General features: G+C 32.0%; 1 protein-coding gene across 3 annotated transcripts in view; it reads right to left on the bottom strand.

Moving 5' to 3' along the window:
- Nucleotides 1-27,623, bottom strand: part of LOC146527261 (carboxyl-terminal PDZ ligand of neuronal nitric oxide synthase protein) — a 169,669-nt gene that overhangs the window by 135,895 nt on the left and 6,151 nt on the right. For 2 of the 3 annotated variants that reach the window (XM_085205975.1, XM_085205977.1), the window contains exon 1: nucleotides 17,306-17,495. The exons of the other annotated variant lie outside the window; for it this stretch is intronic. The gene's annotated coding sequence lies outside the window, so the exon portion shown is untranslated. Of the gene's footprint in view, nucleotides 1-17,305; nucleotides 17,496-27,623 lie in introns of those variants that run through there. 3 annotated transcript variants of the gene reach the window in all.

Here is a 27,623-nt window from a genome sequence, read left to right as displayed (position 1 = left end):
AATAAAATTCTAACTATATTAAAGTTAGGTAATAATAATAAATTAAACTTAAAGTCCATTTTAAATAATTAATTTTATTACACGAAATCACGGAAAAATTAATGAATTTTTCTATTACCTAGTTTATTACGTCATTACTTCACTATTTTCTTTGGTAGGCAAGTAGTGATGATTTTCGATTATTTTTAACAGACGTAAAATTGATACAAACTCACATTCAATCAATTATTTAAATATAAGTACATAATTCAAAAGATAAGTATTTGTGAGTGTTTGTGAGTGTAGATTATTAAAAACATTATACTAAAAATAAGTAATAAATTAATATTATAACACTAAAACCTATTACAAATAATAGATGTTAGAGTGTTTTTCGTATCAATTTTTCACTCTATTTTCACTAGTATAAGCATAATGTCTCTATTAAGATATAAAACGACCATCACTATAGGACAATGTTACATAAATAGCTATTGTACAGGGACAATAGACTAAATTTAATTGTAATGATATTTTAACATTAATATTCTTACATAAGTTTTTATAGTATATTTTTTTGTTAGTAAAACTTAACACGCATTGTCTCCAGAATTCGGCGGAGAGTGGAGAGCGGAGTGTCTTAACAGTATGCTCCCTCTGCTTACATGCTTATAGTGTGAAAGTGATAAAAAAAGACGTAAATTAGGTAAAGTAAAAAATAAATTTTAACTTTTAAGCTCATACTGGACATGGTATTGGAGAGAAGTGGGGTTCGGCCCGTGAAGATGTTATTTTTTATTTAAAGGGATCCTTTGAATTGAACCCACACTTCGGACGTAAGCACCAGATTCTGTTCTGAAGAAGCTTACATACATATGTAAAAAAACGTAATACGTATGTATTACATAAAAATAAATACAACACACAAAGTGTGACTGTAAAATCGACTGGTTGTGAGTTCAATCCCCACTCGAGGAAATGAAATATTAATTTATTCGTACTTTTATATTTTAATTTTTTCGCTCTGGTATCGAGGCAAACCGGGGCGGGCGTTGAGTTCCGCGGATCAATACGTAATGCCTTCAGAATTCAGCAGAAAGTGAGGAACGAATATCTTAACACTAGGTTCCCTCTGCGTACCCGCGTACTGCGCGCTGTGTGCGGGATACAGCGTGAAGCGGATTTATATGTTTTAAATAGACTTCTTATTATCAAAAACTTTTAAAATTTATTCACATGCTCTAAATAACTACCTTTCCAGATTCTATAAGTAAATCATAAAAATGTAGTATATTATTAATATAGTACGAGTACAGTTCGTTGGTAGTAAGGAAGTATTAATTCTGTCGTTACTATAAGAAAGCGCACTTCCTACACTATAATAGCCTATTGTTTCATATGTTATTCCAGTATCGTTGAAGTTTCAAGGTTTTTTTTTCATCCTTTCAGGGTAGGCGAATGAAATCTTGTTTCAACACACTCCGTTCTCTACTTTCAACCGGCAAAAAAGACTTCAGTTATTAAGCGACGGAACTTAACGCCGAGCTGGTTAACGCCCTAAATCCCCTCCATGTCACCACGATAGCCTCTAATATGGTTACACATACTTTCAAAAATCTATATATTTATATATAAAAAATGTAAAAAAAAATAAGAAAATACAATGATAACTTTCAATCTACAGCAAAACAAAGCGAGAGGTGTTCTTGCGCTACAAACCTTAAACTCTATAAGCTTCTTACTAGTATTTCATATTCCCCCCTTATTAATATAATTCCTGGTACAACGGCGTGTGGGAAAGTGTAAATTGGAAAGCGATCAAACTATGATGAGAAGAGTAAATCATATCACGTTCTAAGCTTATTTTACCTTTCACGATTATATTATGTTAGTTATTGCTGAAATTTCCCATGAGATTAGTGGGCAATATGGTGGTAATTGTGTGTAAATTACTATGTGATTGGTATTTCAGTTTTCCAGATTCTGATTATTTTAAAAATTGGGTTTTAAGTGGTGGAATTCAACGCCGTTATTTGCCTTACATGATGATAACTTCCATATGATACTATAAATATTTTAAAGATCTGTTTCCAAATATTCTTTTATAATTTTTTGCTGTTCTTGTTTTTTTTTCTATCTCTATAGCGACAGATGGCAGCGCCCAGAACCTCGTTTTTTAGCCATACAGGTAAAAAAGGTATAATTTGCTCTATAATAACTTTACCCATTGTCAAAGTAGAAGAGTTTCATTTGATATAGAAAAAATACTTTTAACTTATATTAATAAACATGACTCGGACCAGTCTTATAAAAACGGTAGAAAAAAATATAATATTCGAATCATTACCATGTTCGCCATATATAAAGCGATCAATTATTCTCACTGACGTTCTTATAAAAAAAATATAATGTATTAAAAACTGAAAATTTTGATTCTTGTTGTTATTCATTATCGCTTATTTAATTTACAAAAAATGCGTTAAACTAGTTACATGAAGTCACCTTCGCAAAAATACTGGTAATAAAATCTTCACATTCAATTAATATAAGAGTTTGACATCGAGTAAGATTCAAATTCTGACCAAATTATGTCAAATTCTTCATAAACTTTCTATATAAAAAAATATACGCATACCTATTACCTACGTACTAAATTTGCAATATTTTTTAATTGCTATAGCCTCTCAAATTACTTATTTTATAAATGTAATCAGTTGACACAAATTAAAACCAGTTTTATTTAAATAACCAGTCAAGTGTGAGTTGGAATCACCTGCTGAGGGTTTCGTACTAATTGCATTCAAGTTAACAATGAAACATCAATTTAAAAGTATCGTTTTTTTACTGTAACTTGTACATTAAAAATTACATAATTGGAGATTAATGTTATGTACCCTATAATTTTCTTTACGCGGCAAATTTCATTATAGCTAATATGCGGAAAATACTAACTATAAGGCGTAATGTAGGACGTCCTCCCGCTAGATGGGGTGACGATATTCGCAAAGTGCCGGGCAACGGCTAGATGCGAAGAGCTGAAGATCGAGTTCAGTGGCGTGCCATTGGAGAGGCCTATGTCCAGCAGTGGACGAGGACAGGCTGATGATGATGATGATGAATAACTACAAAAATATAAACGTTTGTATCTAATGATTGTGTTGACTTAAAAGAGTTTTTCTGTACTTCAAGTGACTGTAGACCTGTTTATTCGATATTAATTTTAGATTGATGCTTCCACCCAATATTAACAAAAACGACATTGACAGGCTTTATTTTTTTTTCTTCTGCGGTACGGTACCCTAAAAATAATTAATTGAATCGTACATAGAATTTCAATTTACTGTTTCAGTACTATGGTGAATGTGGATGTTTTAGTACATTTTTATAGCAAAGGTCAAAGGTGTATGTAAACTTTTAGAGCTAAAAGTGCACTTCAAGCAATATGAGATTTTTACGACGTCATCCTCGTGCGGTTCATAAATGTATGTTTTATATTATACTAGGGTTTATCTGCGGATTCTCTTCAGTATTTTTTTTCTCCTGTAATCAAAGAGAAATAACTAAAAATTGTATATCACACACGACAGCTTCTAAGAATCCAAGGTAACTGACCCCAGGTACAATAATTTGCATCGAAACGATTACCACGATTTAATATAAGCCTATAGGTTATAAAATACAAAATAAGTTTTATATTCGTACTAGTTATTTCTGATACTAGCTTATTCAACCAAACTTTTAATAATATTAGTATGCTTATTTTAATTTAGCTGTATTGGCATGTATTTTGTGTAATCGGTCTTAAATATTCAGGCTTCGCTGATATAGATAGAATTCAGCAGAAAGTGAGGAACAGAGTGTCTTAACACTAGGTTCCCTCTGCCTACCTTGATGTGTGCGGGTGATTTACAAGAAACTACACGGACTATTGAAAAAATATACAGTATTCAAATACAAAATATCTTTCTAAGCAAACACGAATAATAAAACTTACACCAAAGAGTAGATAGAATAAAAAAATGTATAAAAGTACTTTTTTTATTTCCATCTATAGTGATGTTCCAAACAAGTTTTACGACCCTCGGCTTAACTCCTCAGTTCGTTTCGTCACAACTAAATACTTTTACGTCTCGTCGCCCACACGGCAATCCGAAATATACTGACGAATTTATATTTCCGATTACAAAATATTGTATTTTTATTGTATTTCTATATAGTAGTGAAAGAGAGAATAGTGTTAGAATATCTTCCACTTTGACCTTACGTGTAGGTGAATAGAACTCAAAGTAGGCTTTGAGTTCTAGGGCTTCTGTGGAATGTTGACGTCAAGTGAACCTGGAACCACCGTATTGCTGTCAAGGTTCAATTCCCATTTCCCGTTCGTAATTAAACGCTATCCATAACCTTATAAATATTTTAAATATAAACTTTTCTTCTAATCCAATTATAATCTAATATCTATCTAATAAGGATAGTTATTATTTTTATACTGTATATTTGTGAAGTCATTTATCCTAAATTACTTCTCAAATATACAGTAATATTTTTTTTATATAAACGAGTATTTGCATTAACTAAACAATAAATAGACAATATACAGTCTAAATAAATAAAACAGAAACTTGAAAAGTGATATTCTTGTGTAAATATCTTTAACCATCTGTAATCGCCTTATTCCGTCTCTGTTCTTATTCTCCTCTAAATTCTTGTACAAACATTTAAATAAACTTCCAATGGGTTTTAAGGCTTTTGTAGCTATTGTCGTACAATTCTCTTTTTTGCGTCATTCTCGTTTTAGTGCTTGAGTTTTATTAGGTATATTGTTTAAAAGTTTCGTTTGGAAAGTATTTTTTTATGATTATGATTATTTTATTTTAATTTTAAATTAGTATATAATACTTTAATATACTATATATAACCTCAATGAATATCAAAGTGGTAGTGTACACAAACATATATAAGTAGAATATTAGACGTACCCACAGCTTATGGGTTCGATTCTCATTTGGGGGAATAAATTAGTATTTGTTAATATTGTCATTTCTTCCCTCTGGTACCAAATCTAAAGAGGAACTCAAGTTCCAACACCCAACATGCAAAGCCTCGAAAACTGACTGGAAAATAGGTAACGACAGACATACAAGTTATTTTATAAAATAATATAATATTATATAACTTAAAATGTGTAATGATCGTGAAATTCAAAGATTTTATTAATATTGTAATTTTCAAAACTTTGATTACTTAATAAAGCTATATCGTTGGCATGTTATCAAGTTCTTCTCCCGATCCCGTTATTGTTAGTCGGGGGTGGCGTGGCCGGCCTACCTGCTAATGACGTTTGGTAGAATATAATATATATAGCGAAATTAATTATAATATATTCTATATTTAATTTGTATTTAAGTAATTCGGAAGTAATTACTATCATGACTCAGCTGATATGTGTCTAAATAAAAATTAAGAATGGATTCAAAGCTCAATAAATAAATATATTTATAACTGGGCCAGTCGTAGCGCACAAGCGTTTGGCTATAAACGCAACAGGTGGGTTCGATTCCCACTCGAAGAAATCAAATATTTTTTATTTTCATTTCTTTGCTCTGGTCTTGAGGTAAATAAAGCACGGCGTTGATTTCCGAGACTTAACACGTAATTCCTCCAGAACTCAACAGAACGGAGAACAGAGTGTCCTAACACTAAGCTCTCTCTGCGTAGCCTGCTGTATGCATAATACATCGTGATGCTACAAAGAACCAAAAATTTAAAAATCTCCTATAACTTGTGGCACGCAGTGGCAAGTAAAAAACCGGTCCAGGGAGGCGGGTCCCTGCTGCCGTTCAGATCCCGATGACTAAGCGACTAAGATGTTTCCTGATTTTAAAAGCGCACGGAATTTCAATCGCTATGTATTAAATTGAATCAATTGTGCTTTTTATTTTTCTCAACTTAGTACTAGGTTTAATTTATGTTTTTATGAAGTTATTGTACGTGTGATGTAATTATTTATGTCTTACCTTGCAATCTTTCTTGAGTAGAATTTAATTATTCTATTGATAGTAGTAGAAGTAGTAGAATTTAATTATTATATGATGTTAATAAAAATATTACATTGGTATGTTACGCTTATAAACCATCTATTGTAGTGTAGTTTCTAATTCAAAATAGAATAAGCATCCTAAATATTATTTAAGTACAACAAAAAATGTTATATACAGTCAAATCTGTTAGATTATAAATATTTTACAAATATATATTTTTCATATAGCTATAGTTTAACTAAAATCTTGTATTTAATGGAAGTAAATAATTAAAAGAATATATTACCAAAATACCATTATCACTGTAATCATATAAAAGACTTCAACGACACCAACGACATAGATGTAAGCAAAATGTGGGTACATGTAGACTATATTTCTACAAATATGAAAATTTGCACTTATATATTACATTTTTTCTTAGCTTGAGTTAAATATTTATTTAATTAGTAGTTGTTTTGGACCGAAATAGGTATTTAAAAAAAAAGAAATAGTCTGTACGTTTGGGTAAAGCCATTTACATATGTACATTATGTTAGGATGGATTTAATATAAATGTAATAGAAAACACTGTTTTATTATATTTTTTATATATAAATGGAGTATCAATATTTCTTCATTGTATTTCTAAGTAAAATATATATATCGTGTTACTATGAATACTGTGTTACCACATACGACCTTTGCCTTTTTTAGCAGCACGCTGTATCCTGCACATAGAAATAATAAGAAATAAACCTAAGTTCAGATGAACGAGCGGCGACGTGGGTTTAGCTCTCTCCAAACTCTCTCTTGGTACTGATCTTTTTGACTCAAAGTAAGATGAACCCTCACCGTCTTTACTTTCGATGACCATACCGCAGTTTACGGTATAAAACCCGTAAACAAATAGCTTCCGCCATGTCCATTCCCCAACTTTTGCCAAATTTTAGAGGCATGGCGTATTAAATGACGGAACTCACGCCGCGACCAAGAGAACCAGAGAGAGAAAATGAAAATTAAAAATATTTCATTCCCTCGATTCAGTGGAATGTTCACACTAGAATACCGCGCGTAACCCACCATCACCTGAACGGCTGTATAACACTCCGTTCCCGTTAAGATGCTTTCGTTCCCCACAACAAATATAAGTATGCAGTTTACTCTTGCGAGTTCAACGTAGTTCTGAAGATGTCCGTTCCGCTCGCGGTAGATACTGGGCTTAAAAACTTTCTTACCCTTCTACCCTGCTATGCAGGAAAATCGTGAAACTAAAAGAAAGTTCCTTATAAGTATAGAAGTGAAATATATTTTGAAGAAAACTCTACGTACCTAATATATTCGTATTATATAGAATTTATTTGTTTGGTCATTTTAAATGTTTTAAAATAATATTTTTTTTATAATATTTTATTCTTTGTCAATTTAATATGTTCCTATTTATTTCATATATTTTGTCTCTTGATTAAAATGTATAGAAACAGTTACAAAAGCTCTATCCCTTACTTTACTAAAAACCTTCTTAGGATAATCCTTGTTACTTTTAAATTTATTCATATTTAATAATTGGTGCATATACACTCGTATGTATGTATATTTCACTATATTATATTTAAATTATTTGTAGCCTGTAATTTGGTTTACGTAGAGTAAAACACTTAACTTTTTGTAAGAATTTCGTCCAGTACAGTACATATTGAATACGACGAGCTTTCTACGACCGTAGTTTGTATACTTTTTTGCCAGTCTCTCAGTAATGGTACAGTATGGTATGTGAATGGTATGGTACATAAATATTTTTTTATTATAGATGAAGAATATCGAGTTATGAGTTACCAAAAACCCTTGGAATTTATTCATTATTCGCACTGTGGGTATTTAAGAAAGTTTTTACTTCAGGTAATAGCGCCCTATGCCGTACTCTACTTAGTTACTTTAAAATAAGGGTAAATAATTTAAGCATACGTAACATTACACGGGAGTCGAACCCATGGCCCTAGTTAAATGACACACTTTTGGAAAATGTGCGACGATATCGTCTCCTTTTATAACTAAGAATATTATATTATTATTTTAAATATATAAATGTAATAAATTAAAAATTAAACGTATAGTTTTGTATGAGAATGAGCTTTCTTCATTAATGAAGACTCGCCAACAAAAGTTTTAGATTTCTTAATTAACTTTGCGCATCTCTACACTTATTACAAAAAATATTATATTTTACATTGATGCTATTTTACAATTTATGATCTATTATTATTTTGATGGTTTCCAGATAGACAAAATATGGCGTTGGGTTACGTCGAAAATAAGTGGAAAAAATTGTAACCTGAGGCCTTCGTGGCGGTGTGGGTTCAATTCCCACTTGAGGGAATCAAATATTTTTAATTTTCCTTTTTTCTCTCTGGTTCTCTTGGTCGCGGCGTGAGTTCCGTCATTTAACACACCTTGCCTCTTAAATTTGGCAAAAGTTGGGGAACGGAAGTGTCTTAATGAGGAACAGAGTGTCACTAGGTGTTCAGGTTCCCTCTGCCTCAGATAAAACATAATGAATGTAGATACATAAAAAAAATCAAAAGCAACTGCACGCTGTGTCTCTCACATAGGGGGGTTGCCTGAGGGAGGCTAGTGTTAAGACACTTCGTTCCCCCCTTTCCGACGAATTGTGAAGGCATTGTGTGTTGAGTGGCGGAACTCACGCCGAGAGGCGCTTTACCTTAACACCAGGGCGAAGAAATGAAAATATAAATTTAAATAAATATTTCATCTCCTCGAGAGGGAATCGAACCCACAAGAACCCTGACAATCGAACCACAGTCGCGTTTACAATCACACTTTGCGCCCCTGTGCCACCACTGGCCTCATAGTTACATAAAAATTTACTTAATTATTATCAAGCCTCTTAGGTTCTAATACTTGACAATATAAACAATTTATAATCTTCAAATGACGTAATCCATAGTAAGTTTTGAATATGATTTATTAATTTAAAGCCGGATGATGTATTTTAATTTCTTAGAATAGCAATGCAAAGAGCTTTTAGTTTTAAGCTTTTAGACGTTTTTAATGATACTTTTTTATTATCAGTCAGTGGAAGATCAAACATCTAATTAAATTAAGTTAACACACAGACCGAGCAAAAACTTATACAAATAGTTAATTAAAGTAAATTAAATTAAACTTTTTTTTCTATTAAGCAATAGAATTCTATCACAAAGTGATATCAGAAAAAAAGAAAAACATATATACCAGTAAAGGGAGCTATGTTGCAATAGGGAAAATTGGAAAGATAAAAGGTCTTCTTTGACGAAGGGCGACAGGGACAGCCCTAATTCCTATGAGTATGTGGTACTTTCCAAGTCAATGAAGGTCACCCTTCATCATCTACTGCTTATCCCATGGAACAAAAGAGTGGCACACTCAATGTCACATGCTCATTGAAAAGATTTATGTTATTATTATCTCACAAAAAAATATAAACGAGAAAATTATTGCCAAGTTCAATATTAATTATATTATACATAATTACAAAATACATATGTTTCATGACATCCACGACAAGAGAATGTTGGATTCAAATCCATTTACTTCTATCTTATTTCTATTCTTTTATCTGACTGACTTCAAACTGACTTAGTTATTTAGCATAGAGAAAGTTAAATGCATTTTTATTAAGAAGAAATCAAAACTTGGCTCGACATGTAGCCGCGTGTCTAGATGTTTTATAATATGTTTTTCGTTGCTTTATCAAACATATATACGTAAGGTATAAGTGTTATTTTTTCCTCACAATGTATATTTATTACTACAAACATTAAGAAGAAAAAAAACACTTAATATACCTATTACTTTCATTTCATGAACTATAAAAACATATTTTTAAATAGTAATTTTTACTTCACAATATAGTGTAATTATAAGCCTAGTATTCTAATCATAAAATTTGTTCACATTAATTATAAAGGCACCTATTTAACTAAAATTGATATATATGTATACTGAATACTTTACTCTTTGCGGAACTTCCGTTTAAGTCGATCGTTGCAAAACTTTTGCGAGCTTTGAATGGTCTCTTCATAGAAGGTAGTTAGAACTTACACTAGTTCCTGTCAATTAGTGCTAATTATTTCGATACTTCTAGCAAGATGTTACTTGATATAAAATATTACTTAAATAAACACAGAGAGCTTTAGCTTTTTTAGCGTGCAGACGCGTCTAGGGAGGCAGAGGACCTACTGTTAAGAGACTCCGATCCCTATTAGGACACTTGAGGCACTGTATATTGAGTGGCGGAGTTCAACACCGCAAGCGCTTTGCCCTAATGAGAATCAAACCCATAACCGTTGCATGCTTGTGCGTGTGGGCCACGAGAGCCTCCATATTATTTTAGCTAATTTATATTTACTAATTAACAAAATTTGATACTTAATAAAAATAAATTATATTATTGTTAGAGCTGAAACCCACAAAATTTAATTCGTAAATATGTAATTTGAAACCGAGACAGGTCTTAATCGATCATTTCATTCAATAGACAAGTTAAGTTTATTTATTTTTAAGTAAAGCCCTTCAAATAATTTTCCATTGAAACTGAAATTAAATTACTTTTCTGACGTTCTGCAAAAACCCGATCTATCTTTTCAGAATTTAATTTTAGAATTTGAAGCCAGTAAGTAAGTTCAAAGAATTTGAACTGGTCTTAATTATGTTTTTTATTTTTTAAAATCTGTATAATTAATTTTACTACTAATTTAATTTGATAGCCTCAAATTAAATTAGTAGTAAAATTAACTCGTCGTGACTGTAAACGCAACAGGTTGGTTGGTTCGATTCCCCTACGAGGAAATGATACACATATTTAATATTTTCCACTTGAGTTCCGCCACTCAACACGCAAAACCTCCAGAGTTCAGCGGAGTCTCTAACACTAGGCTTCCTCTGCCTACCCTGCAACGTGATGCTGAAATATTGTTGTGAATTTGTTCAAATGTATGTATACAGACATATATAAAGGAAAAAGGAAAACCATACTAAAATATTAATAACTGTCAAAAAATGAGCTAGAACTTTTATCTCGTCCGGGAAGCTTTTAAAGTTTCCGATGCCCTAAAAGTTTTTTTCGGAATTACACTTATCTGTATTCGTCAAAAGTTTATTCATTTTATCAGATGAGTATCGTAATGGATGAGTTTCACACAGACTTGTACCATGTATGTAGAAAGATGACACAACACTTTTAGAATTTTATCCATCGATTTGTCATTTTTTTTTATTATTTACATTTTTCTCTTTTGCGATATTAGCAGACATCACTATGCTTTATCCACCTTTTCAGACGTTTTGTTAAAATATTTTTTTTTTCCAACTGTACCGATTTTTTTTCAGTCAGATATTTATGTGCAATTGCATATTATATGTTCTATTGAATCATTGTATTTACCATTTCAATAAAAATAATTAATTATCTGATAATTAAAAAATGTTTAAAATACGCATAGTTGTAAGAACAAAATATATTATATATAAAAATTCGAAGAAGCCGCCTTTTGACGGATTATTACCAAACTTTCCAGTTCCAACTTTTGAGTATAATTATTAAGATCATCAATCATCCGAGTAATATATATATATAACGTATACATATGACGTACGTATGTATATAGTAGGTACTTGTAGTACTAATATGATAACAAAGTACTTACACTAGATATAAGAATGATATTTAATTTCCTGGAGTGGGAATCGAACTCACAACCTGTTGCTCTTCTTGTTGACTGAACTCTTATTATTTCTGTTACATAATTATGTATTTAAAAGTATACATAATTAACAAATATAAATTCAAGCTCTAATGCAATTTGGCCTTCTAAACAAAATTAATACACATGAAAAAATATATGTTTTCAAAAAAGAATTGTAAAATACATTTATATTGTAATAAAATATAAAATATATATGTATTTTATCTTTGGGCAATCATTCCTACTTTACTAAAAATATAAGAACTAAAAACCAACATAAATATGAAATAAAAAGAATTAATAATTTTTCAATATTTTTTAGTTACATTAAACACAATTGCATTGCATATTGAGATTTCCCCGAATGGAATTCAAATCCACAACCTTCGCGTGCGCACTTGCGCCTCGACGGATTCTAGGTTTGTTAAGTGGTTAAGGTTGGTAATATCTAAATATTGTATTCATAGCTCGAAATGCCGTCGTTCGATAAAATCATTCTTGATGTGTTTTGAATCCAAAATAAAGGAGATTGTAAACTATTTCTGTCAGACACTTTGTAAATGAACATTTTTAATAATATATATATATATATATATACGTAGGTATGTTTTTGAGACCACCCATTCAACAAGCAATGCCTTCAGAATTGGGCGAACAATGGGGAACGGAAATGTCTTAATGGGAGAACGAATGGTCTTCGGTTCCCTCTGCCTCTGCTATGAGATAACAGGAATTTGGTGTTAAAACCCTTCGTTCTCGTCTTGTGCCCAATTTTCAAGACGTTGAGAGGCGGAACTTATCACGGCGCAATATACAATACTTCCGTCGTAGGAATCGAACCCATAACCGTCGCCGGTACAGTCCGACGCTGCTATGCCGCTACGCCACGGCCTTATACATACATGTATATATATTTTATATTATGCTTATTTACATATTATATTCTTAATGTGCTCACTGCTGCTGTACGAAATTAAATTAGAATTGTTTTAAAAATATATTTAAATTATAATTAAAAATATTATTTAAAAAATGTAGATTAATCGTACCAAGGAAATAAAAAGTGGGTCAAAATGTCGTTGCAATTTTTTTTATACATTCAACGCCGCGCTTCACCTCGATATCAGAGCGAAGAAATGAAAATATTAAATAGTTTCTTTTTCCTCGAGTGGGAATCGAATCGACGACTTTAAATCAACTTTTGCAATCACACGACTGGCCAAAATTTTTATTTGGGATGCATGTAACAAAATCATATTAAAAATAGTATTATTTTAATATTAATATAGTCAATAAATTTAAGACATATTTTATAATAAGTATTTCTTAAAAGTGACTGATTGTGTGGAAAATTGGGAACGGAGTGTCTTAGCAGTAGGTTCTCTCTGCCGATCCTGTTATGTGTGGAATAGTTTAATTATTTCTTAAAAATGTTATAACAATAATTATAAGATAATCCATAGATATATATATACTCGTTAGTATACACAAAGGTCCATAAAATACAAAGTTTGTAACAAACTAAAATAATATCGAAAATATGGCTTAGAGGTCCCTTTATTTAGACCAATGTTTACTCCTAAAATTTATTGAACAAACTTTCGTACGCTTTTAAACTGCTTTAGTGTGTTAAAGTAGATGTTATAATTAACCACGTTTATACTGTTATAGTTTTGTCGTAGTAATTTTCAACTATTTATATCGATAGTGTACTATGTGTCTAATATCTCGGTATTTTTTTTAAGACACTGTTTTTTTCTTTTCCCGATGAATTTGAGACATTACGTGTTTTGTGGCGGAACCCAACTTCGCAATAATGTAACCAGTAAAAGACAGAACAAAGACAGTTAGATTTTCTCTGTCTATAACATTAATTGGTAAACTAAGTGAAAATAAAGAAAATAGTATGCACACTTTTCTCATTGATTTTAATGTAGATATTTTGTATTTTGTATGTAACTTCTAGAGAGAAATTAAAGAGATCTAACTACCTGAGTATAACTTTGCAAAAGCATGGATATGCATATGATAGAGTAACTAAGTAGAGGCTTGTTTTTCATAGTAGTGCCAAAACTTTTAGTGCTATACTAAATGAAAGTAATTATAGCAGACATTTTGTTTACAAAATAACCATATAATGTCTAGTAATAATTATCTTATTTGTTACTCTACATGGCTAAAGGAAAAATTTACATCAATATTAAAATTTTCGTAAGTTTTCACGGTTCCTACTTTAAAAGCTTGAACTTTTACTTTTTTTTTAACTTTTCCCTAAAAACGAATATAGATGAAACGAAATCTATTAATTTATAGAAAACACAAAAAAGACTAACAATTATTTCCAATATTCCATTGATCAGTTGACGTGAGTAATTCGAATTCGCTGGTATATTAAATTGTCGAAGAAGCCCTTACGCAATATACTCGATGCTCACCCAATTCCTCTGCGTCATTAGCTCCCAAATCAATTTGTCTTCACAAATAGAGATGGCCTCAAACTTCGTTACAGTTACAAGTTGAGAAACCTTTTTCTTGTTTTTTGCGGAATTTTATATGGCATCGTTATTTATATGTCTTCGATATGTTTTAGGTAGAGGACAAAATAAAGTATAGAAATATAATTATTATAGCAAGATAAGAAATATCTATAATAATATCTAGAATACGGAATACGTATACTACGATTGAGAGGTTTCAAGAAATCGTATTTTAATACTTCCCTATACTCTCTAACTCACTCACTTACTAACAAGTGAGCCTTGTTCTCCAAATCAGAGATTTCTATGGATATTAGTATTAGCTGTACGTTGTCCATTGATTCTTTTGTTCATGGATTACTCTATATTTACTTTTTCTAAATATTTTAAATCTTGTAAGATCATCATACTAAATTATATTTTATTAAAAGATAGTGCAAGGATTTCGGGCGAATCTTCTTCTCTTTAAATGTTGGACAGCCTGAATGGCATGATTGGGATTTAGTTTTTAAAGTGACATCACTCGTGTCCCCATTTTAGGCCAATTGAAAGGCTAAAATCATTTATAGTCTACAGATATTGAGTTTCCTGACTCAACATGCATTGCTGCCAGAATTCAATGGAAAGTGGGGAACGGATTGTCTACCCCGCTACATGCGGGTTATAGCGTAAAGCTAAAAAAAGCTTTATATATTTTTGGTTCTAAATTGCTTAATCATATTATTACCAAAATGTTAGTTGAGTGAAAAGGGGATTCCTTTTCATACATTATAAAAATCTAACGCCGCCGTGGCGCAGCGGCACAAGAGTGTGACTGTAACGCAACGGTTTTGGGTTCGATCCCCACTCGAGGGAGTAAAATATTTATTTACGTTTATATTTCTATTTCTTCGCTATGGTGTCGAGGCAAAGCGCGGCGTTGAATTCTGCTACTCAACACTCAATGCCTCCATAATTCGGCAGAAAATGGGGAAGGGAGTGTCTCAACGCTAGGTTCCCTCTGCCGACCCCGCTGTGTGCGGGATACAGCGTGAAGCTTAAAAAAAATCTATTTGATCAATTTGAAATCTTCTTTCAGTATAAAAAAAACTTTCCAGCCATAAAATAAGCTATTAAGTTTAACTGTCACACTACATAATATTTATTTTCGAGAACACAACACAAAATTCACACTCGTTGAAACAAGTTCAATCCAATCATTTAGCGATAAAAAAGTAAAGAATTTGCGGAGCACCTTTCAATTTTACATACGAGTACATATTTTTAATCGTGCCATCGGTATTTGCATTAGCGGATTACTTGCTCTGTTATTGATATTTAGTTTTTCTTTTTTTTTTAATTTCAAGATTTTTCCTACAGTAGACAAGCGTAGTATAGCGGGCCAGGTTAAATGACTCTAATGGGCAGAAGATATATCGTTCACAAGTTCAGAACACTACATATTGAGTGGCGAAACTCTATGCTGCACTTACTCTACCAAAACAGAGAAGGCAGAAGAAAATAATTAATACCAACAGACATCGAATGTATGACAACCCTTATTGTCGTTTCGTGGCACAGCGACAAGGTGTGACTGTAACGCGACGGTTGTGGTTTCGATTCCTACTCGACGAAGTGGAATATCTATTTACGTATAATTTTATTAATATTGACACCGATATGAAGTTTGAAATAGTTTTGGGTGAGATTAAATAACGAATTTTATTCTCTTTTTCTTATCTCTGATGATGATTTTAATCAGGTAATTAGATAAAATGTCTTTATGAAAGCTATGAAAAGTTAGTTATATTCCACAAACGTGTGACTTAGTGTTGAGACACTCCATTCCCTATTAACAATTCCGTTCCTCACTTTCCGGTGAATTCTATTAATATACTTACAAAAACGATTCCTCATTTATAGTAGTATTTAAAAATACAAATATTATACGCAAAAGTAATTTCAATTTCTAAAAGGTCTTCTTACCTACGATTTATCGTATTAATCAAAACGTGCTTAGAAATGTGTAATATATTACATACATATTCAATATAAATATAATAGTTTACTGAGCCCCAAGTTAATAAAGTACATATTTGATTTTAGAACAATATTAGGCTAAAGTTTGTCTAGACTGGTTTATATTGCTCTTGAATACTAACACTTGTAGTAGAAGTAATTAATTTACACTTTGGAAATAAGAAATAGAATGTAATATACAAATATACGTATACAGATGTACTTTAATTGTTTATTTCATTTTAAATAAGCTATAAAGTTAAAAAATAAAAATAAATTTTATCCTTTTATTATCTACATTAGTTTTGTTTTTTTATAAAACATTTTAACAAAGAAAAATGTTATATGTTTAAAAATTGGATTTTATTAATTTCTTTAAAATTATTTTAATATTTAATATGTTAAAAAACCTTACAAGGTCAGACTTCAAAATTTAAATTAACTGAAAATTGAAATTTATAAATGATTTCTAGTACTATGCATATAAAAAAATATGAAAATTAAGATAATTTTAACTTTGAAAACACTCACAAGTATGATGACGTATATTTAAAGTGCACGAAGCACTGATATAGTCATTGATTACTCATTAGTTATTCACCGACATGACTTCTTTGTCTATAGACTAGAGCTTTTAAGTTCAAACTTAGATAAGATAAAATAAATCAACCTGTACTTTTTCCTTACCAAGGAACAACACAAAGTATATAACATAATACACAGATAACCTTAACAAGAAATCCCAGCGTTGTGTTCCGCCACTAGGCACGCAATGCCTTGAAAAACTCAGTGGAGAAAGGAGTGTCTTAACGCTAGGTTCCCTTTACTTACCCCGCTGTGTGAAATAAGGCGTGAAGCTGATTTCATTTAACATAACCTTATCTTTTTAATACATCAGTGGCGTCTTCTAACAATTAATATGAAACATGATCATAAACAAAAGGCAAAGTTCCTTGAAGTACACCATTTATAAACATTGCATGGACTTGTGGTGACCGATAGAAACAAGACACCAGGCATCAGCCGAATGGACAAACAAACACCCAACGGCCGTTTCAAACATTGTTTTCCAGTGAAACTCACTTACCGGTTTATAGAGAAGTTTGTTCAATCATTACACGAACTCGAACGGTCCAAAGTCCAACTAAAGTTTTAACAGAAGCACAGAATAACTTTTTTTTATTTTTTTTGTAGACAAATCAGGATTAAAAGTTTTAAAGCTTATCGCGATTTATTGAGGTTCCCGGTTAAAGGTTACACGCGGTGTACCGGATGGTGCCCACTAGCCGACTGGCGGGCCGGGCTGTAGAGGTCCCCCCCCCCTCCGCCGCGAAGCCTGCGCCATCATTGTTACATTTACCTTAAAGCTTATATTTGTGAACTTTTAAAGTTTATTGTTTAAATGCTTTATATGATTATTTTATTTAATATTAGTGTGAACTAAACAATTAAAGTGTTTATAATAGATAATTATTATTTTATACTTTTATATTATATTTTTATTATATATTTCTTATTTATTTTTTGATTAACTATAATAACAATAAGTCAATTCATTTTCACATAGTAAATATGACATTTATTTAATAACGTAAGTTATTTAGCTTTATACATCCTTGTATTTGAGGGCCGTCATGGCGGAGTGACTTGTTTGACCAGCAGTGACGCTCAAAAGTTTATATTTCATTGAAAATTATGAACCGACTAGCGGACGCGCGCAGCTTCGCTTGCGTATTTAGGGGTGAATGCTAAAAAACCACCAAACATGTGTTCAATGTAATATTTTTAAGAGTCTAAATTTCACATTTTATAAAAATCGGTGGCGATTTAAAGATTTATCCATACAAACTTTCAACCCCTTATTTGCACCCTTAGGGGGTGAATTCTAGAAAACCATGAAACACATGTTCAATTAAATATTTTTAAGAGTCTAAATTTAAAATTTTATAATAATCCGTGGCGTTTCAAAAAATTTTCTATACAAACTTTCAACCCCTTATTTGCACCCTTAGGGGGAGAATTCTAGAAAACGATGAAATACGTGTTCAATTAAATACTTTTAAAAATCTAAATTTCAAATTTTATAAGAATCGGTGCCGATTTAAAAAAATTTCCCTACAAACTTTCAACCCCTATCTCACCCCTTTAGGGTTAAAACTTTTCAAAATCCCTTCTTAGTGAATGTCCAGATTACAAAAGTAAACATCTGTCCAAATTTCATGTTTCTACCATCAGCGGTTACGGCTGTGCGTGCGTCTTACCTCAGTCAGTGAGGACAAGTCATTTTATATATATAGATTATAAAGATAGTTTTCTGTGAATATAAGTAAAATGTGTTGATGAAATAATGTATATTCATTTTTTTCAATTAATGTAAAAATTAGCGAGGTAATAATGAAAATAGTTTTCTCTAGTGGGTATCGAACTCACAACATGTCGTATTTACAATCGGTCCGCTTGGGCCTCTCACTCTCATACTAGTGTTTATTTTTAATATCGTTTAACGCTTCATTAAGCTACGCTAAGCTATCTTTTCTTTCTAAAAAGAAAAAAGATTAAGAGTAATAAAATTCTAGTTAACATACCTAATTCTAAATTTTTTAAAACATTAACTTAGCATATCTAGCAATTTAGTTATAGTAGTAGGTATATCAAATATATTTAAATGATAAAAAATATTTTATGTTATATAAATTAAAATAGTAATCTTCTATTCAAAGAAGCTACTATTTGTAAAATTATAGTGTTTGTAAATACACGATTCACGAACTTCCGTTATTTTAAAAATATAATATATAGTTACGCGTAACGCGTGACGGGCACGCGCTTCCATCTCTTCTATTGTTTGTACCATTTCATAATAGATTAATGTTAGAAATTTAAAAGTAAAAAAAGCTATTAATAGAGTAAACAGAAAAACTTACCGTACTTCCAACGTATTTAATTTAGAGATCGCATGTGAACCCAATGCTGTGCCTTATCTTATCATAAAAAATATGTCTTAAATATATTTTGAGTCTTTTCAATAAGCCCAAAGGCGGCCTTAAGAGAATGATCTACTAGTTATGATATACGTAGCCCAGAAAAGAAGGCTATGTCTGGAATATCTCTGAACCAAACAAACCAAAATGAGGTTAGGATGTCTTCCAGCTAGGTAAGATAATACGCAAAGTGGATGGCAACGGTTACATACAAAGAGCTCAGACAGAGCTCAGTGCTCATTGCAAAGGCTTATGTCCATCATGAGGACAGGTTGGTGATGATGATATCTTGAAAATATAGAGGGTAAAATTAGGTTCCCTATGGGTATCGCAAAACTTAAGTACAAATACCACAAATACCAGATGTATTCCAAAATACGTTATTTTGGGTCATAATTGTCTTTTTTTTTAACAGACATTTTTTATTTAGTTTAGTAGGTAAGAATTAAATTAGTAAATTCTTACATTTATTGAACATTCTTAACGAATGAACAAAGTTAAGCAAAGTTGCTAAGTATTAGTCACAAGTGACCGCATACTGGCCAACTGAGTCATTTCTAACTTCCATATAATAAATATCTTGTAAAAAAATTTGTATCGAAGCAAATTCTTGTCATCAATTTACATAGCAGCTTCCTTAGGGACAAAGGAAAGAATTTATATGAAAACTCTGAAAAATGCGAAAATTATTAACATGGTTTTTTTATATGTTTATTTATATAATAATATATCATAGTAAAATAGTATATATATATATTTCACTGATATTTTTTTTTATTCTAATCAAATAATTTTATTCAAAATAAAAAGTTACATACTTCTTTTTTGGACATCAAATAATCCACCACCAGTTCACTAAAGTTTACTTTAGTTTATTCTAAATTTATATTATTAATATTTTTTACAATACCTCAATTATAGAAACACATAGATATTTGCCGCAAGGACAGCATCTGACTGTAAAAACAATGAATGTACAATTCCTCGCCGGTCAGCGAGTCAATGAGTCGAATTTGGGTGGAAAGAAGACAATAAAATTTTCTATTTCTAGAGTCTCTTTGCTAACATAACTTTAAGTTTCTCTATTCCTTCTACTGACCTGCAATAGCGTATAAATAATTAAAATCAAAAAGTAAGTACAAAATAAAAAATATTATGTTTCATTTTATATCTTGTACATATATTTGTCGATTTGTTAAGTTCGAAGCGATACGTAGATTAATTAATAAAATCAAGTACAAGTTGAATTGTTACATATTGTCCTAGAAAGATTCTAATAAAATGAACTAAGTTCTTTTTGTTCTTCCTTTTTCCTTTCTTTTTGCTTCTTATAACCGCATCCTTAATTAATTAAGTCTTTGTATACTCTCTATTAATATTTGTGCGCCTAATATACGTATTTACATAAATATCGAATAACTTTTGCCCTAAGAATGCTGTGGAAAGTCAGGAACGGGAAGTGTCTTAATGGGAACGGAGTGTCATAACATTAGGTTCCCAAGTTACCTGTGCCTACTTTGCTAAGTGCAGGACAGAGCGTAAAGTTAAAAAAAGTATAACTTTGATTAAACTTAATAAATTACTAAATTAGTTATAGGTATAAGTTATAATCCGTCGTATATCACAATTCGAGACGAGAAATGATCGGCGGAACACAACCTCGCGTCTTACCAAACCGAAGATATAAGAATAACTTCTTAAATTTCTAGGATTATTTATATCTAAAGTATAAACAAGCTAAATTTAACAAAGACTCCAGATTTTTAAACGCGTCACTGAAAACCAGGTGAATATGTCAACAGCATTTTGTGTATTTGTACAAGTACGTGAATAGTACAAAGGAAATTTTTTGAACTGTGAGTGCATCTTAGAGCTCAAGAATACATAAAGACTTTCTGCACTTGCTATTTAAATGAGCAACAAAAACCACAAGTGTTGTCTCAAATTTCATTTTCAATATACATTTTTGGTCATGTAACATAATATTATAGTCGAATATTTTTATTTGCAGTTTTTTTTTATTAAATAAAGTACCTAATTTGGAAGCTATTAACATCCTCATATATTTTTTTTATATTGTTGTTTTATCAATCTGTCTTCATTTATCTGAAATATTTTAGGAAATATGTGTACGTCCAAATAGAAATATTTTTTAGGGTTACGTACCTCAAAAGGAAATATCGGATCACTTTATGGTCCGTACATAGAGGTTAGTTATTTAGAAAACACGTGAAGTCCAGTTGAACCTAATATCAAATATTCAGGTGACATTTTGTGTAAAACTCGGTGCGTAATCAAAGAACCTATAGAGTTTCAACATTGTTTAAAGTGTTATTCCACAGAACACATTAGGAAAGTTCACATTTTCATACGTTTTTAAAAAAGTATTAAGCCTATAGGGTACTTCTGTGAACCTATAGTTATGAAATTTAGCACGAAGTGAGGAACAGGAAAAAATCTGAAAAGTGAAACTTTATATATATTTCATAGAAAAAAAATATTACAGATTTATATTTGTAGCTCCTTTCATACAAAATGAGTGCATGATAATGTATATCCACCTTATTTGTGTTATCAAAACTTACAGGGTATTTTCCGTAGACCTACAATTATGAAATTTGGCAATTTGGTTTTTTCCTTTATTTATACTGCAAGTGAAAAAAAACTGAAATAAATACTATAATATTGAATTTGGTACGGAACCCGCAGTGAGTACGGGTCGATTCGCACTTGACCAATTTTTATCTTATATTAGTGACATAGATTTACGTTCGAGAGTAAAATAGGTCGGTGAGAAACTAAACAGTTGATTTTCTCACATTTATAATTTGCAATATGAAAATAAATAATCATACTCAAAATCATACAATATTTTTATAAGAAATAAGTATGGAAGGGTCGGAAAGTGAAGAGCACAATTCAATTCGCCAATTCGTCACGTTGTATGGAAAACACACGAAGGAGCTAATAACTTCCTGAAACCGTCTTCTTGTCCGTCTGTCACCAAGTTCTATCTCATGAACCGTGATGTCAAAGACAGATGACAGTTTTAGAGAGAACCTAGTGTTAAGACACTCCGTTCACTATTTTTTGCCGAATTCTGAAGGCATAGTGTATTGAGTGGCGGACAGTGTCTCAGCACCAGAGCAAAGAAATAAAAATATTAAATATTTAATTTCCTCAAATAGGAATCGAACCCACAACCATTCGCGTTTACAGGCACACTTTGTGCCCCTGCGCAACCACTGGCCTTAATAATGATGATGATTTCATAATGATTTTACCATCTCTATTGTGCACAATAAGGCTCCTCAAAAGCTGATCTCGGGAATGCTTTAATTTCAACGAAGCGAAATCGCCTGAAGTTAACACGTTTTTGCTCTTACTTGCACGACCCTTCCTCTAAAAAATACCTCGGTTAACCCAAAAATTTCGAGATTTATATTTATACTTGCTCAGTTGAAAGATTTTTAGTTTTTCATTTTATCTCGTATAGCAGAATAGGTGCATAGAAATTAGTGTCAAAACAATTCGTTGCGTTGGGAAGCTACTGTTAAGACCCGTTTACCGTCCCATTAAAATACTTCCGTTCCTAGCTTTCCGCCAAATTCTTGAGGCATTAGGTGTAGAGTAGCGAAACTCACTACGATTTGCCTTGAAATACTAGAGCGAGGAAATGAGAATATTAAATATTTCATTCCACCGAGTGAGAATCGAACTCACAACCGTCGCGTTTCTCATCACAAGTTTCTACAATAGAGTAATTGAATGTATTTAGATATTTCAGTATTTATATAACTAACACTAGATAAACTTGAGACTGCCTGAGCATTAAACATGTAGAGGTGAATGTTTATTCAACACACTTTACTCCTATTTCAGTCTAAACAGACAGAAATTATCACCAAAAAATCTTTTTGCAAGCTATTATAATGAAATACACTTCTTGAGACTCCACCGAGGAGCATTCATTAAGATTTGTCATTAATTTCTCAACATGTCCACCTACCGTATCTCATAAACTAATTTGATAACTTCGAGGAAAAACACGATGGAAAAGAAAACTTTCTATAACTAAAAGTCTTGAGCAATTTAATCGGAAGCGTGGAAACCTATTGAGTTGACTTTATTGGTACGCCTGGAGCTAGTGCTATATCTAGATACATGCAGCTCATTCAGTTATGTCAATTTTGAAAAGGATATACTTTATCTAGAACTAGTGGCCCGCTCGCGGCTTCGCCAGCGTCAACTACGTTTTTATTAATTTCTGTCTCCATGAGTACGTCCTATAAGTGACGTCCATGCAAAATTTGAGACTCCTAACATTTGTACTAACGAAGTTTCATATAAACTTTCAACCCCAAAAACAACCCCTTAGAATTCGAATATTGCAAATTCCCGTCTTAGCGAGCACCTACTTTCTATAAATAACTCAAAATTAACTCAAAATATGCAAAATTTCAGATTCCTAGCACATGTAATTTCTGAGATTTCGTGATGAGTGAGTGACCTTTCGATTTTATATATATGGATAAAATAGATTTACAGAAGGTATTTTATATCAACAATGCCTAGAGGATTTTGCGGAAAGTGCGGAACGGAAGTGTCTTAATAGGAACGGAGTGTCTTAACATTAGATTGACATGTTCCCTTGAGGCTTTTTTATTATTTCCCTAGCACAAAATGCAGCTACGGCTTCCATCGCCTTCTATGATATCTTTATTCATATTAGAGATATGTGAAACTGAAATAAATAACTTATAATATATATAATAGTATTAGGAATTCTGTAACTTTATGTCATTTTTGACTATATCCTTTATTTCCTTTTACAATATCTTAGTTTAACTGAATAAAATACAATATACATAGAAGATATATATGTACAAACAACTTCAAGAAAATAAAATATTTTTCCAATAAATATAATCTAATGTTATATATACTATTTAATACAAAAAATTATAATATTAGATTAAAAGCTTATAGGAAAGCTTAAAACAAATTAATTATATAATTCACAAAGATAAATGCTACACTAAGCCATCTGCTCTAATTTGCGGTCCTGTCCTTCGAAAGCTTCGTCCAACTTGAAGAAAACTTGAACGGCGGATCTTCTCAGATCATTCAATATACAGTCGTAACTCTTTAATGGCCATAGTAAATATTGTAGCTAATTTTGTAGCAAATATTATAGTTAATGGTAGCAAATGGTCCCTCGCTCTGGTAACGAGTTAAAGCGCGGTGTTTAGTTCCGCCATTCAACAGGCGATCCACAGCTTAGCGAAATGTAGGAAACGGAAGTGTTCTAATTGGAACGGGGTGTGTGAACACTAGCAAATGATATCAACATTATACAGTGAAATAGAAAGATAAGTAACTTTTTAAATAATGGGAATAAAGAATGGGAGGGAATAAAAATATTAAATAATTCCTCAAGTGGTAATCAAACCCAAAACCCTTTTGCCATGTCTGATGTTGCTAAATAGCGATCGAATTCACAATCTTTGTATATGCGAAGACACTGTACTGTCATACAGTAAAGAATTCCAATTAATAGCATTATATCCACATATAAGCATTCTTCGTGTGAATTATTAAAATATTTAACTAATTCCTTATTACTATAACAAGTTTACATAATAATCCTTAGAAGAGATTCCCTAGAAAGTACCTAACGGGAACATAGTACAAGTAATTGGATGAAAATGAATACCTCAGGCACGATGCAGTTATGTGAAGCATTTATTTGGGGCAGTTATCACCTGTTGCACGCATGACTCACTGGGTGTAATGATGGAGAGACACCACGGTAGGTACTTATGTATATTTAATGATTATGGCTGTGAATCATTTAAATAGAATAGATAGATAGTGGTATGGATAGATATAATATAGATAGATAGCATTTGGATATTGTTCTGACTGTAAACGCGTTGGTTGTGGGTTCAGTTCGATTTGGCGCAGTTTTGTTTTCTCGCTGTGATATAAAGACAGAAATATAAAATCAAATCAGCTTCACGCTTTATCCCGCACACAGCAGGGTAGGCAAAGGGACATAGCGTTAAGACACTCCGTTCTCCACTTTGTACCGAATTCTGGGGGCATTGCGTGTTGAGTGAAGTGAGCAGAACTCAACACCAGAGTGATGAAATAGAAATAAAAATTTAAATAAATATTTCATCTCCTCAAGTGGGGATCGAACTCACAACCAGTCGGTTATACTTTGTTTCCCTGCATTACGACTGGCGTCGAGACAAATATGTCGATATGTTATGCAATTTGTCGAACTCGGAAATGGTGGATCATGAGACCATGTTCTCCCAGCTGCCCTCCTATATGCGGAACATAGCTTCCCGCTGTACTCTATTCCGTATATAGCAGCAGAAGGAACTCCGGCTCCCACTTTCCACCAAATTTTCGAGGCAATGCATGTTGAGTGGCGAAACTCTACGCTGCCGTTTTGCCTTGTTATTAGAGCTAAAAGTCAAAAATATTAATAAACATACTCCCCTGGCCTCTAATCTTCTAATGTTCTATTATTTGTTTATCATATTTGATGTTATCTTGCATTTTTTTTCACATTAGCAATTTATAAAAGCACTCTCCTTATTGATTATGAAAAATAAAAGAAAAAAATGTGCAAAAAAGTAGATCATCATACAGAAGTATAATTATTGTCACCATGTTTTTAGTTATTTATAAGAAAATAAGCTATTTTGCCAGGTCAGTGACTCCTTTGAACTCGTATGACCTAGTTCCGTTAAGTAAAATGGTACAACTAAGCTGTAAGCTCATTATCTTATGACATTTATATGATAACATACATAAAACAGGTTTGGCTAAGAATAATTATATAAAAATACTCTGTTCTCTCCGTTCGTTTCTATTAAAAAACACGGTGGGAATAACAGAACGCAAAATATACAACTTTGATTGCGTCGGTTTTGAGACGGAAAATAAAAAAAAATACAGTTTACCCTTTCTAGGAAGAATTCCAAGAATGTTTTACTACCCTATTTAACCGAAAACCGACAAGCTAAATTTCAACTTCTTAAGTCCACTTTATGCCACCAGTATTCCGCAGAAAGTGGGGGACGGAATGTTTTAACACTAGGCTCCCTCTGTCTACACTGCTGTGTGCGGGATACAGCGTGAAGCTGATTTTTTAAATTTTAAATCCACTAGCATCGTCCATGCGTTGACTGCTAGTCACTCAGTAAAAGGAGAGTTAGCGCATATAGAGGATTAGCCTTATAAACCTAGTGTTATAACTCTCCGCTCCCATTCACACACTTCACTCCCCACATTCCAGTAAATTCTGGATGCATTACGTGTTGAATGGCAAAACACAGCGTCGCACTTTGCCTCGTTGCCAATACTGGAAAATGTTTAATTTAGTAATCATACTACAAACATACATACGAGTACATATACTTTTTTAGCTTCCCACAGCTGGGTAGACAGAAGCCATCTAGTAAGACACTCCCTTCTCCATTTTCACACTAAATTCTGCAGGCATTGCCTCAACACCAAAGCGAAGAAATAAAAATAAACAACATTTACTTAACGTGAGCGAAATTAAAAAAATATATTCAATATAAAAATGAAATAATTCTACCACTGAACTACTGGGGGTAGAATTACGCTAATAACATTTTGTACACGCAGAAATAATTTTGCCTCGGGTAACTGATTTCATCTCGGTATCAAAGTGAATGCCTAACGACGATTTTCATTTCAATTGGAATTTTCTATTACTTATCTCTTACGTTTGATATAACATTTTTTTAATGTTATTTAATAAGTACTTGAGTATAAATAAATTAATTATAAAATTCAAAGAGTTTTTTTTTTTCAGCTTCCCGCTGTATCCTGTTTTTAGGAGGGTAGACAGAGGCAGCCTAGTGTTAAAACACTCCGCTCTCCACTTTTCTAAAGACTCACTACGATTGACTTATGATTTCTGGAGTATGACTCGTTATTCTTAGCGCATTTTTTTCATCTTTACGATATTTTATTGGGTAGGCATCTCGTTTATAACATACATATATACTTTATGAAGTTGTAGTGGGAATCGAACTCACAACCGTCGCGTTATAGTCACACTCTTGCCGCTACGTCACAACGGCCTCTATATTTAAAACACACGAATACAATTTTCACTTTCTATTTCATACAAACAAAGACAAATATGACATTTATTCAAAAGAACTACAGCATATCTATCTAGAACAGCTGTAGAGCTGTCAGTCTATTATGCTTTATTGGCACACTCAAGACAGCCCCAGCACCCCTTTGTCCTGAGATGTACCTGAGAGCAATGTCAACGTTATTATTCAACTTTCTTCTCTAACTCGTGTGTTGTAAGATTCTATAATTAAAAAAAAATTGAGGAAAATCATGGCACAAGGGTCTCAATTG

Source organism: Heliconius melpomene, chromosome 21 (assembly GCF_056956725.1).
Source record: "Heliconius melpomene rosina isolate 202511_hmr_F chromosome 21, ASM5695672v1, whole genome shotgun sequence".
Taxonomy (NCBI): Eukaryota; Metazoa; Arthropoda; class Insecta; order Lepidoptera; family Nymphalidae; genus Heliconius; species Heliconius melpomene.
Note: the sequence above shows the minus strand (reverse complement) of the source record. Positions and strands in the feature narration are given on the sequence as shown.